The sequence below is a fragment of the Nycticebus coucang genome, chromosome 11 (genome assembly GCF_027406575.1).
Source record: "Nycticebus coucang isolate mNycCou1 chromosome 11, mNycCou1.pri, whole genome shotgun sequence".
NCBI lineage: Eukaryota > Metazoa > Chordata > Mammalia > Primates > Lorisidae > Nycticebus > Nycticebus coucang.
In genome coordinates this window covers 87,494,860-87,506,750 of record NC_069790.1, presented here as the reverse complement: position 1 = coordinate 87,506,750, position 11,891 = coordinate 87,494,860, and the positions used below count along the sequence as shown (strand labels likewise).

Below are 11,891 nucleotides of genomic sequence, written 5' to 3'. Positions count from 1 at the left end.
CCCTAAGGTGACCTTCCCAGTGATCCATATGCTTGTATAATAAACGCCTCCCTTTGAGTGCAGGTTGCACTGTGACTTGCTTCTAAACAATAGAATACATACAAGGTGATAGAACGTCATTCCTGTGATTCTGTTTTGTAGTATAAGACTTTTCCTTCACAGACTTGTGCCAGAGAGATTGTCCTTTTTGGCTGTAAAAAAGCAAACAGCCTTGTCGTACATTATTATGGAGAGAGCCAAAGGGCAGAAAAGCTCCTAGGACCAGAGATCCTCACTCATCTTACTGCAAAAAATTCTTCGAAAGACCTTCAGTGAGCGTGGAAGCATATTCTTCAGATGAGCTTCCTAATAAGCATGCAGGTTAACCACGCTAGGACTCTTGACCTGTGGGACTGTGTGATAATAATTTATGTGCTGTTTGAATCTATTACGTTTATAGTAATTTTTTTCTTAGTAAAAGAAAATAAATAAAGACAAATATGTCCTTATCACAGAATACTAGCAGTAAAATATTTTCACCTTGTACCCCAACATATGTATGTTTTATTTCTAAATTACAAATATAACAACTATAAAAGTATGGAGTAATTATCACCAAAGTTTCACTTCCTTCTTATTTTATTTTATTTTTTTATTTCTTTGTTTTATTCCCACAAGGCAGCCGAGGGTAGGGGGCAAGCCCAAGCCCAACGGGGCTGCGGGACCTTCCTCTGGCAGGGTGCACGCCAGGTTCTCGGGTCTGCCTCACCAGTGGCAGGTTTATAGGCAGACTGTCATGGGTGCCGGTTGGAAGGTTCTGGAATGCAGGCAGGGGCTTGGCGAGGGCACACGCTTGTGGAGCTAGAGATAGCAGGGCAGGTCCTTCTCTATCACCAGGGGCTCCTCCATGGGACCATACCGCTTCACCACACAGCCGTTCTTGTCAATGAGGAACTTAGGGAAGTTCCATTTGATGGCATTTCCCGGATGCCCCTGCCCTTGGGCTGGACTTTCATCCACTTCCATAGCGGGTGGGCGTCATCCCCATTCACACAGATGTTGCTGTACATATCGAATTTGACGTTATAGCCAGCGGCAAACTCTTTGATCTCTGCATTACTTCCTGGTTCCTGTTTCCCGAACGGGCTGCAGGGGAAGGCCAGGATCCGTAAACCGCACTCAGCATATGGGGCGTGCAGGTCGACAAGCTGAGTATAGTTTACGTCGGTTTTGCCTCATTGCGAGGCCACGTTGGTGACGATGCACACCAAGCCCTGGTACTTATCCAGGCAAACCGTGTTCCCATCGATGTCCTTGGCTGAGAACTCGTGCATGGAGCGTGTACAGCGCCAGACCTCGCGGGATGCGCACATGGTGCCGGCCAGGCCGGGCGCGGCCAGGGCCCCGCACAGCAGCGCCGGCTTCAGCAGGCGGCACGAGCGGCTCACTTCCTTCTTATTTTATTAAACAAAAACAAATGACTTCATAAATATTCTGATATTTTCCTCCTATTTACACAATGGACTACCTTTATCACACTGACACTTTAGAGACTCACTTTAGAGACTCAGAGCTTGAATCTGAAATTTTGCTGACTGTAAACCAGTATTAGTACAAAATAAATTTCATGTTACTTCAAAAAACTTCTTGATTATTACCACCTCCATGTTAGTAATATTTCTTTCAAAAGTGCCAGATATCCATCCACAGCTGATGTTTTCTCCACTCCAGGAAGACTCAAAGGTGCGCTGAGGATAGAAGTGACACACTCAGGGAGGGGCAGAAGTGAAAGCATCTGCCTGGCTCGGAGCAGACAATTGTGTTTGAGGCCAAGGGAATCTAAAGCTTGCTTGTTCAAACAGAGAGCAGCCAATACATAGTATTGCCTGCCTGTATCCCACTTTAACATGGAATGTATACAATATTTATATGTGGATAGTACTAGGATTCTATCTTGGCACATTACATATCCTTTACTTTCTTATAGTCTACCCCTTTTTTCTTATTCAGAATTTTAGATGTGATGGCAAATTGACCATAGTTTTGAGATGGGAAGGACTGTATGTGTATGTTGTAGGGATCAACTGGCTAAAAGGTCCATTTTACCTAAGTTTGGGGGACAGCCACATCATGTATTCCTTTCTGTGACAAATACAAAGTAAATATGAAATTGGATGTTTAAACAATCAATGACTGTTAACAGATTTCGCTTCCTATTACCAACCACTCAGAGCCTGAAGTTGAGATAGTCTTGAGAATAAATATGTAGGTATTTGCCATTTAGTCAATTACCATCTATCAAGTGAGGATAAAAAAATTAACCTAAATTATGTCTTTTAACATAATTATGTCTTTAGAGCACTAATCTGGAATAAAAATGTTGGGTTTTTATGCCCTCTCTACCACATTGTGTGACTTTGGGCATAGTACATACATTTTCTCTGCTTCAACTTTCTAAATCATTCATTCATTCAAATTTATTAATTCACTTAACAAATACATAGCACATTCTGTGAGTCATTCATTCTTCTAGGCAGTAGGATTCTATACTTCACAAAATAGGCTATAGCCCTCATGAAGCTCAGGTTCTAGGGGGGCCACAGATGATGACAAAATAAACAAACAAAATATGAAATGTTAGGTTGTGGAAAGTGCTCTTAAGGAAAGTAAAGTATAATAATTTGAATAGAGGCCAAGAACAGTGGGAATAGTGGCTCAGGCTTGTATTCCCAACAATTTGGAAGGCTGAGGTGGGAGAATGGCTTACGGCCATGAGTTGAAGATTAGGCATAAAAAAACAGCAAGTCTCCCATCTCTAAAAGCAGGCATGGTGGCATGCACCTGTAGTTCCAGCTACTTGAGAGGCTGAGACAGGAGGATCACTTGAGTTTAGGATAACAAGTGTGAGGCAAGCTATGATTGCACCATCACACTCCAGCCTGAGTGATGGAGTAAGACCCTGTCTATTTTTGTTCAAAAAACAATGTGAAAGGAGAAAAATAAAAGGAGGGTGCTATTTCTTCAGAATGGTCAGAAAAGGTCTCCCTGAGAAGGAAGGAATTCTTTGACCAGAGATTGAAATGAACATATGTGGGAGAAGAAATTTCAGAGAAAGTGATGAAAAAGTTCCAAGGCTCTAAGAGGAGAACTTGCTTGGCATGTCCCAGGGAGAGCAAGGAGGCCAAGGTGGCTAGAGTATAATGAGTTAGAAAAGGATTGGTAAGAGATAATCCCAGAGAGGTTTCAGGGGCAAGAATATGTTGGGCCATACATAATGAGTGGGACTAGAGAGTACTAGAAGTTTTTGGAATACAGCTACAACGTCATCTGACTTATCTTTTCAAAAAGGATTCCTCCTACTAATATATAAACACTACATTGTAGAGAAAAAAGGGTGCAAAGAGGAAGACCAGTTAGAAAATTACTGTAATAATTCAGCTGAGAGATGATGTTGACTTTGACTATAGTAGGATTCTGGGTTTATTTTGAAGGTGCAGTCATCAGATTTGTTAATGGATTCGTGTAAAGTGTAAGAAAAAGGAATGAATAATGACACTCAGCATTTGGCAAATGGAAGAATGCAGTTGACATTTACTGGACGGAGGAAAGTGAAGCTAGATCAAATTTGAAGAGCATATAAATAGTTCTGCTTTGACCATGACAAAATTTTTGATGTTATCAAATATCTGAAGGAAGATACTGAGTGGACAGTTGAATGCACAAAGTTCAGAATAGTGGTTGTGTTGTCCTTAGAACTTAATAGTATTTAAAACCATAGTAAGAGGTGAAATTACCAACAGAAGATTATAGTCATCAGGGGAGCCCTGGATCTCCTTCATATTCTTCCCAGTCCTTCTTACATGGTAGCATATTGACTGTTTTGGACTCTATATTAATGTTTTCCATTTTAATAAAAGTTCAGAGGATTTGTTACTAGGAAAAAAGTGATCCGTTTAAACAACCCCCCAAATATATTAAATAATATATTACTCATTTATCATTCCATATCTCATTCACGAGGTGTTCTTAAAATTATTGAACATATGTACCAAGAGCATTAAATGCTATCAAAAAATACTCACTCTTGTGTAAGTGTTTTTGGCATATATTTCTGCTCTTTTGGTATCACCCTGTTATGTGATGAATCCTTTCTTTTCTTATACAGGTATTTTTTAATATTCCCTTTGCTTATTTTTTCTGGTCCTTTTTACTTTTGCCTGTGCCTCTTTATTTACTTTGCATAATACTTCAGTTTGTGTTTTCTCTTCAATTTTCTTCAGAGTTCTATCCAATTCCCACTTAGGCTCCCAAATGTTTTCATGCCCTTGACACCACCTTCACTGTCATCTTTTCTGCTCAGATTCAACCCTTGGTAACTGGTGATATTTAGCTTGGAGAAGGGCAGGACAAAGTTGTGACTCAAGCGCTCTCAATTTACTCCACAAGCAGTTGTGGCATATGGTTATTAGACAGCAAAAGTTTGAGATAGATACCACTTATTCCCTGTCTTTTGGAAGATTCAAATCTAGTTGGGAAAACAATATTTCCAGATCAAAAAGACAAAAGTAGAAATCATGTACATTAAATTTTTATGTTAAAAGTTACAAACACAAATACTGAAATGTAAATAAGTACTGGTATACTGCAGTGGTGTATTGTTTAAGAAAGGTTTATATTGTCTTAATGTATTTTCCATTACTTGAAATGGTGGGAAGGCATAAAGGTATAATATTGAAAACATTTAACAAGAAAAGAGGTTGTGATGTAGACCAATCTACTTACACTGGGTGTCTCTGGTGAAATGCAAATTAAAATCATCATGTCGTCATGAGATACCACTAAATACTTCTTAGAGTGGCTGTTCCTAAAAAGTGCTCTTGAGGATGTGGAACAATTTAAAACCTCGTATTTTGCTAGTGGAAATGCAAAATTATATAGCCACTTTGGAAAGCAGCTTGGCAAATACAGTTAAACCTGCCTTTACCATATAATCTGATAATTATAGTTCTAGGTGTTAACCTAAAAGACATTAAAATTTGTATTTATACAAAATTTGCATTTATAAGTGAATGTGTACAGTAGCTTTATTCATAATTGCTCAAGATTGAAAAAAACAAAAATGTCTCTATGTTGGACAAACTATCACATACTGATGCAATCAAATATCAAAGAAAGGAACAAAGGAAGAAAAGAAGGAAGAGAAAGAAAATGAGAAAAAGGAAGAAAGAAAGAAGAAAGTATCAATGCTAGTGATACTAGCATGGACTTGGGTGAATCTTACTGCATTATGCTTAGCAAAAAAAAAAAAAAAAGAATTAAAAAACTCACTTTTTAATATGTGATGATTCCTTGCTATGACATTCTGAAAAAGCAAAGCTACGGGCATAAAAAATGTATTAGTAATTGGAAGTGGCTTTGGGTGTGGTGCGCAGTCAACTACATGGAGAAATCTGGGGAATGATGAAACTGTTCTATATTTTAATTTTGGTGGAGGATTACACGACAATCTGTATTTGTAAAGATTCATAGAACTACATCCTATAAAAAGGTAACTTTATGTTAAATTATAATTCAATAAAACTGGCTTTAGCAATTTGTTTAATGAAAAAAGAACAGGAAAGAAAATAACATCTGTTTTCTGGATATAATAATCAGGTATTTGGAACTGAGTTTGAATTTGAACAGTCTATCAAGGGAGAATAATACTTCACATATCTTGGAATTAATTCCATTTTATTTTTATCATTGAAAATTATCTTTATTTTTCCAAGTATACTGTTTTGAGAAGAATTCACCTATGGTAGGGACGGAAGAAAAATTTAGCTAAAAATACCTAAAAATATCCTGAAGACAGACGGGCATAAGATTCAGCTATGCTAAGAGCTGCACCATGGATTTAATACCTTCTTCATGTAACATGTTTCATATATAATCTCAACTGTTTTACAGCAATCTTATGAGATGGGTACCATTTTTATCAATTCCTAGTTTAATGATTCTGAACGCAGTTTCAGAAAAGTTGAGGGTTTTTTTGCCTAGAACCTGGCTGAGCCAGGATCGAAGCACAATTTTTTCTGACTCCAGTTTATGTTCTTTCTGACACTATTGGGTTTCCTAGATCACTCTCAAACAAGTCTTCACAAAGCGAGAATAGTTTAAATTTGAATTATTCCACATGTTATCTAGAGTTATAAAATACTGAATTCTCTTTCTCAAAAACTTTAGGCTGCTCCATAAACTACTCTATCCAGCTATTCAGAGCATGCACAATTAGATTCCAGGCGAATGTCCTATTTGTACTCCCGCCTTTGTTCCTATGGGCAGAATGATACTTCTTTCTGGTCTTTTCTGGGGTCTTTTCTAGCCCTTTCCAACTTTGTATAAGATGTGAATACTTAAAAAGTGGAAACTTAAAAAAAATTATGTGATCCAGAATCATATAATTATGCATGTATATTTTGTATATGTGTGTCATTACAAAAGCGCATCATTATGAAAATCCACACAGATGGAAACAAAGGAAGCAAAGCCCTCCAAGCAACACTAACAAGCCCAGCAAATTGAAACTTGCATGGGTGGATCAGAAAGGACAGGATGTTGTCAACTATGTTTCTCAGAATTGAGATAAAGGACCAGAACATAGACTGTCCCAAAACTTTCATAGTGACCCAAATACGTTCTGAGTCCTTCATGCTTTTTAAATAACTGTAACTTCTTTGAAGATAAGAGCTATATCATAGTTTCTGGTATAATTTATAACATGAACTCCTAGAAGTTATTTATTAAGTATTTTTGAAGGAATAAAGGAAGGAAGAAAGGAATGAAAATGGCAATAGCGCATACAGACAGGTGTTGGAGTTGGATGGAATTATACCAGGTCGCAGCTTTCCCATTCACAAGTTGGTTGACATTGGCCTAGTTAATTTAAGCTCGCTGTGATGAATCATTCTCTTCTACAAAATGAAGATAATCATAGCACCTGCCTATGGGGAATTGTGAAGACTAAATGGAAAAAAGAATGTGAAGTGCTTATTAGTGCAGTTCCAAACACAGTAAGTGTTGAAGGTACATTTTTTGTTAATAATAATGTTAGGAAAAATTATATTATTCCAGTCTATGTTGTTTCATTAATAATAAACAATATAACTTTGTAATAATATTTAGATGCCTCCAAATTTCATTACTCTTTTGGTTCTCCTTTTGAATTCCTAAGGATCATGCATAATTCAAAGAGTGTGATTCTGTGGGAAGAGTGATTTAGTGCAGTTTTTAAGTTGTTTTCCTTGATTTGAAGGAGAAGGTGGCTGTAGGAGAAAGGATAAGTTGAGGGGGAGGCTCTAGGTTTTTCATTCATATCCATATTTATATCCGTCTGCTATCACCACTTTTATAGCAGAAATGATTTAAAAATGATTATTTTTACATAAAGATAGTATTGAAAATTCTATGAAAATAAGTAACAGGAAAATTATTCTATTATTCCTAAGGAAGGATAATAATTGGCTTCAAGTATGGCTCAAGCACAAGCTGAATCAGTCCCAGGATTTATCTCTCCTAACTTAGTGTTAGAGGAGTGCCTCTTTTGGGAACCAATTTTCAAGAGGGCCTGAGGGGTCTCTCAAGGACAAACCCGTCCTGGTGGAAGGGATAGTCAGAAAGCAAGCTTTTGCCAGACACAAGGCCTTTGTGTCCAAAAGGAGAAGCTGTTTCTGAGTGGATATGGTAAATATCCTTTGGATTAGCTTGCTACTTTAATCAATATGTCTAGATCCCTCTGACAAAACAAGTATGGAGGCAGAGCAGCTGTAATTAACAATGAAAAAAATTATTTCACACTGAGAGAAAAATATCACCATACATTATTGCATTAAAGACCTGAGACAACTCAGTTTCATTTGGTGTTCTCAAAATGGGTAGCAAATCAGCCACAGATGGGTTACTAAATGGGAAGTGGAAGGTCATGGCTGATGGAAACTAGAGAATTAGAACATGCTGAATAACGTCATGTACTAAATAGAAGGGTGGACTCTGGATGCAGAGAGGTTCTCTTGGGACCTTATCTTGAAGGAAGGGGGGGCCTTTCTCAAGGAGATTAGAGAGAAAGTATAAAACAAATACTGTTCCACACTTTACACCGAGTTTTATTTAAGAGGATGGCATTATGCTACCAGTGAGCTTGCGTTGTATGTAAAAGTGGCATTACCTGCTAATCTTTGGGTGAACATAGCTTCTGAAGTACGCTAGTTTTAATCTCCCTTGTAACTTAAGAAATTTTATCTTGATATTGAAATGTTTCTATTACCATGAACAAAGTAATTTAACCACACAAATTGTGCCTTTGACCATTTTGCACCTTAATCAACTCTGCTAACTAGTTACAGCCAGGACAGCAAGGAAGCCGGTGAAATAAAGGCTTGAAAGTTGTGATAAGAAGCCATAGCAATCCGATATAGTTGGATGTCCATTTGGTCTGTACAGGAAAAGCAGGGAGACAACATATTGGTTTAAAAAAGCCTAAAGCTAGTAATTAGTAGCAGGAGAAAGCAATGGCACATTTAGATTATTGCTCTCCACTTTGTATTGGTATCAGCTTTTGAATATTTCAGTAGTATTCATTTACATATCCACTGAGGATTGCTGAGCAGAAATTACCCTTTGTTCTCAGTCATGGAATTCAGCGGGGTTACAAGTTATATCTAGACTTTGGCCCCTTCAAATTGAAAGAGCTTTGTGATAAGGTATTGAATGGTGTGTAATCTTTACTTTTGTTAAGTAAAGCCACAAGATTTCCCTACAGAAGCATTTGTAGGTATTCTCATCATGAGAATAAAACAAAATTTTCTGTTGTGAAGATGCTATTGGGTGAGAATAGTTTAAAAGTGGTTGTGAAATGTAGTTGTGGCACCTGGTTTTTAATGTATGGCACACCCAGCTCTCTCAGACCTCCCCCAATTCTAACTACCCTACTAGCTCAGAGACGGTAAGAGACTTTCCAAAAGTCTTAGAGCGAGCCATTAGGGAACAAATGACTCAGTTCTGCCAGAGTCCACGTCTCAGACCTGGTTGGACAATGACCCACTGAAGGCTCCCAAATTAAGTCCAGGACTGAGGCAAGTCATTCTTAGGAGACGCAATGAGTATTGAATGTAATGTATGGGATCTGGTGAATGCCGGGAACCATCTAGAACTTGTATACAGTTATTTGAATCGGTAAAAATTAGAAAGGTTTTTTACTTCATACACTAAATAAAACTGAGTTGATAAAGAATGGAAAAGACTGAATAGAGAGGGAAAATACTCCCCAGAGAACTTTCTAAACCACCAAAGTGTCTTTTTCAAGTCATGTTCTTATCTCTTTCCAGCTTTGCTCCACGGTGGCCAGGTAAGTTCAGATGTATTATCAACGCACCCTGTGAACAGAGTGGTAATTCTCCTCCACGCGGGGTCCTGCTGCTGATGACAATCAGCCACAGGGAGCCTTTCACTTATCAATTGCTGCGGGCTCCAAAATAAGTTTTGAAAAAAGTGAATCAGAGCTAAGGATCCGAACAGGTAAGTGAAATGAAGGATTGCTTGTGTTTTCACAGCTTGTGTTTTTGAGGTGGTCAGAAGTCCCCGAGCTGACCCGCCCCTCAACGCCCTCCTCACTGCCTTCATCTATTAACAGCCATTCCTGTTTGAGCGCAGGCTGCTCACCTTTTCTGCAGTGTCATGTTTGAAGATTAGCCTTGTAGTTGGGCTAATAGCAATCCCATCGAAATGAGCCACAGCCTATATTTCCTTGTTATTCTGTTTTAAAGTTTGAGCTTGTTTATTACAAAGTTTAACATCATTAGCGTTTATGTCAGAAGCTCCTAGTAAGTGACCACAGTAGAGACAGTAAGAACTCACTCAGAAGATATGAGTTAGAAAGAAATGAGTTTCCTCAGATGACAAGTATTTTGGCCACTGGTGTAGTGGGCTGATAATGAAAACTTCAGGCTGATGTAGAATTACATTTAAAAAAGTTAAAGCCATCTAGTGTCAGGTTAAGATAGCTAGAAGAAGAAATCTTGGTCGAACCTCTACTCCCTGCACTCAGCCATTACCGTGAGAAATGCACTAGGCTCTGTGCTGTGTTAGACTTTTCTAGCATTTCAGAAATTTTCAGTCCTATTGGGTACAAAATATGGGGCACAGAATTGCAATACAAGACAGTGGGAAGAATAAGTGAATTGGACATGTAACAAAGAACTCAGACAAAAAAAATTTGTTTTGCTGGGATGCTAAGTGAAATTTCATAAACAGGTGGATAGAATGGAACTCAGATTTTAGTGAATGGATATTTTCATTTTGACACACTTTGCAAACAGTTCCATTTTGTGTGTTCAATATGTCCAAAGATGTATGAGGTCTGGCAATTAAGTCTGTAAACTGGCCACCATGCGTTTACGTGGAAGACACTTTACCAACAACTCAGTAATGGTTCATTACCTCAGTATATCAGGGTCTCGTAGCTGTGTTCGTGTTGATGTGTGGTGGTGGCTTGCTGAGTGGCATTCCCATTATTGTTGTGGGTGTTTGTGGGCCATCGCAAAAATGTCAGAGCTTGAATTAGAGCAATGGAAAAACATTAAATATCAAGAGAAGTGAAATCAAGAATGTTTTAGTCCAGGTTTACAGGGATAATGTTGTGAAGAAAACAGCACTGTAAAAATGGATTAAATGTTTTTTTGAGGGAAGGGAAAACAACACTGAAGAAGAGAGGGCAGGGTGGCCAGTAACAGGTGGAACTGAAGGAAACATTACAAAATTTTTGACAAATTGTGCATCAGAATTGTTGGCTGATGATGAGAAGCATAGTAGACCAAGTAAATAAACATTGATAGAGAAACAGTAAAGAAAATTTTTACTGAAAATCTTTTTTTTTTTTGAGACAAGAGTCACTATGTCACCCTTGGTAGAGTGCTATGGTGTCACAGTTCACAGCGACCTCAAACTCTTGGGCGTAAGTGATTCTCTTGACTCAGCCTCCCAAGTAGCTGAGACTACAGGCACCCACCACAATGCCTGGCTATTTTATTTTTGTAGTTGTCATTGTTGTTTGGCAAGGTTCAAACCCACCAGCCTCAGTGTATGTGGCCAGCTCCCTAGCCACTGTGCTACAGGCACCTTTACTGAAAATCTTGACAGAAAGATGTGACTCATGGTTCACGACCATCCACCAGCTCATAGGGCATTGTCTGTGAGGGAGTTTTAGCCAATAAACAAATAACTATATTGGAGTACCCTCCCTACTCACCTGATCTAGCCTCCAATGACATTTTTGTTGTTGTTGTTCTACCAAAAGATAAAATAAATACTGAAAGGAAGACATTTTGATGACATTAGGGACATCAAGGATAATAAAATGACAGCTTTGATGGTCATTCCAAAAAAAGAGTTCCAAAATTTGCTTTGAAGTGTGGACAAGGGGCTGGTGTTGGTGCCCAGCTTTTCCCAAGGGAAGTATTTTGAAGGTGACCATAGTGATATTCAGCAATCAGGTATATGGCACTTCGTCTAGGATTAGTTTGTGAACTTAATTGTCAGACTTCTCATACTAAATATTGCACAGGGGTCACACAATTAAACTTGATGTTTGGGGAAACTCCGGAAAACATAGAGAGTCATGGAGGAATGCATAAATGAGCTTGGTGGAGATCATGAAAGTTTCGGAGTAGAAATGTTCATGCTGAAATCCTGAGAGGTTATTAGACCGTCAGCAAGTGGGCAAGAGTGCAAATATTAAGCCACCTTGCCACCAAATGTGATAGACTAAGTTCATGAACTAAACATGTACCCACAAGAAAACTTTAACATATAATCCATTAACTGGAGGACAAAATGTTAAAATCGTCTCTTACTTTCATAGAATTTTTTGAAGGAGAGTT

The 11,891-nt window shown here is 38.3% G+C and overlaps 1 pseudogene across 1 annotated transcript; it reads right to left on the bottom strand.

The window, feature by feature from the left end:
* Window positions 1–629: 629 nt before the first annotated feature.
* Window positions 630–1,417, bottom strand: LOC128560060 (phospholipid hydroperoxide glutathione peroxidase-like; annotated as a pseudogene). Its single transcript, XR_008372867.1, has one exon. The product of XR_008372867.1 is annotated as a phospholipid hydroperoxide glutathione peroxidase-like (transcript).
* Window positions 1,418–11,891: the final 10,474 nt, after the last annotated feature.